The sequence below is a fragment of the Rhagoletis zephyria genome, unplaced genomic scaffold (assembly GCF_001687245.7).
Source record: "Rhagoletis zephyria isolate East Lansing unplaced genomic scaffold, Rhagoletis_zephyria_1.1 Rzeph_scaffold_00525, whole genome shotgun sequence".
NCBI classification, from domain to species: Eukaryota; Metazoa; Arthropoda; class Insecta; order Diptera; family Tephritidae; genus Rhagoletis; species Rhagoletis zephyria.
The window spans coordinates 13,633-15,849 of record NW_016157609.1 but is presented as its reverse complement, the minus strand read 5'-3'; the positions used below and the strand labels follow the sequence as shown (position 1 = coordinate 15,849).

Below are 2,217 nucleotides of genomic sequence, written 5' to 3'. Positions count from 1 at the left end.
AAATCTGAATTTATTTTTTATATTCGCGAAATTAAATTCGGATTGTGTTTGTCCATTTTAAAGTGTAAATACGTGAAATCGGCGATAAACATACATTTATAATACCACAAAACAAGCAAAATAAAAGATATTCGTTTAAATTGACAGCTCATTCTTATAAAAGTTCAACTGAGATCAAATACGGAGGCGTATCTCAAAATCCGGTGAAGGGAAATTATTAACATTTTACTATATCATAAGAAAACGAATATAGTACTGCTCATAATAATAGCACCACAACATTTTTTAGCAGTTTTGATAATTTTTTTGTTTATTTAGTGTCTACTAATTTTTTATAAAAGTTGTGCCAAACATAAAAAACTACAAAATAATTAAAAATTGAAGCTTTTTAATTCGAATTTCTATGAAAAATTTTGTGTAAGCAGTTTTATAGCTTATTAAATTTTACTATAACTCAGTGTAAGCTTATAGTTGCTAAAAATCCCAATGACTTAATTTTTCTTTTTGCCGACTGTGTTGTGAATTTTCTCGCATAAAAAAAATCCATGTAATTTGTAGAGATGTAAAGAAGAGACATTGTGAAGTCTTGCTAAAACCGACATCGATAGTTTTCAAAAACTATCGATAGTGGGGACAGTTTTCAACTATCGATACTATCGATAGTATCCCAGCTCTAACACTTTCCCGAACTGCGGTAAAATCTAAGGTTTGCCAACTCATGTTTTTAAGTCTTAATATTTACTAATAAACTCTTACATTTATTCTTACAGTATCTGGCGTACTGGCCACCTAAACAGCTCTAACTAAACCAACTTCAGTAAAACACTATACAAGCTGTCTAATTACCAGGATGAAAACAACATACATATGTATATATTAAGATGAGCCGACGCCAACTGGCACTAGCAAAAACGTTCAATTTCATTTGAGAATTATAAGAGTTTAAAAAATGAATCAGTAAAAGAGAGCTAACTACAATGAAAAAAATTTCAACAACAATGCAACAATACGAAATAAAAACAAAAGTTTTACTCACCTTACCATCAACACTGATTCAAATCAAAATATGCCTTTAATTAATTTAACTCTAACTGCCAAAAGACCGATAACTCGAAATGTTGTAATGATGTAGTGATAAATTAACCGGAATAAAGCTATTCTTATTCAGAAATGTCTAACGAACTGAAAACATATTAGTACTTTTAATAACGGGTGATTTTTTTGAGGTTAGGATTTTCATGCATTAGTATTTGACAGATCACGTGGGATTTCAGACATGGTGTCAAAGAGAAAGATGCTCAGTATGCTTTGACATTTCATCATGAATAGACTTACTAACGAGCAACGCTTGCAAATCATTGAATTTTATTACCAAAATCAGTGTTCGGTTCGAAATGTGTTTCGCAAACCCAATTGCTGCGAACGGCGACGAATCGACATTTCACGGTCTTCAGCAAGACTCTCAGAAACAGACGCAATATTCTCTTCTGTACGCACTGTACGCATTCGTGTGGTTGGTTTAATGTCCAATAAAGTAAACTGAGTGCGAAACTTGGTCACAATCGCATTAATTGTTTGCTCACTTGGTCGATTATGTAGACCATAAATCGGACGTAAAGCGAACCGAACACTGATTTTGGTAATAAAATTCAATGATTTGCAAGCGTTGCTCGTTAGTAAGTCTATTCATGATGAAATGTCAAAGCATACTGAGCATCTTTCTCTTTGACACCATGTCTGAAATCCCACGTGATCTGTCAAATACTAATGCATGAAAATCCTAACCTCAAAAAAATCACCCGTTAATATCTGCTGATAAAGGCGTTGAATCCGTTTAGTTCAACGAACTCGATCGTGCCGCATTCTAACAGTTATAAGTTGATAACTCTATTAACAATTTTTTTATGGAAACTTTCAATCATAACAGTAATTGCTGGTTTGGTATTACTTCTTAAACATGGAAAATAATAATTACATATAAAATATTACATAATAAAACTTGCTTGCTAAATTATCAACACCTTAATAACACGGCTTATTTTTCCAGCAATATTTTCTTCAAAAAGATATAACTAATTTGTAGGGCCGAGTAGGATCTACATTCCTTTACCAAAAACTAATGCAATGGTATCTTTCAGGATCTACGACCATTTTTATTTCACTAGACCAACTTTAGCAGTTTTTACAAATAACATCAAGTGTATTAAAATATTAAAG

At 31.9% G+C, this 2,217-nt stretch overlaps 1 long non-coding RNA gene across 1 annotated transcript; it reads left to right on the top strand.

The window, feature by feature from the left end:
* Positions 1 to 633: 633 nt before the first annotated feature.
* LOC108360146 (uncharacterized) lies at positions 634 to 1,134 on the top strand. Its single transcript, XR_001847063.1, has 2 exons — positions 634 to 706; positions 771 to 1,134. It is a non-coding gene; the product is annotated as an uncharacterized LOC108360146 (long non-coding RNA).
* Positions 1,135 to 2,217: the final 1,083 nt, after the last annotated feature.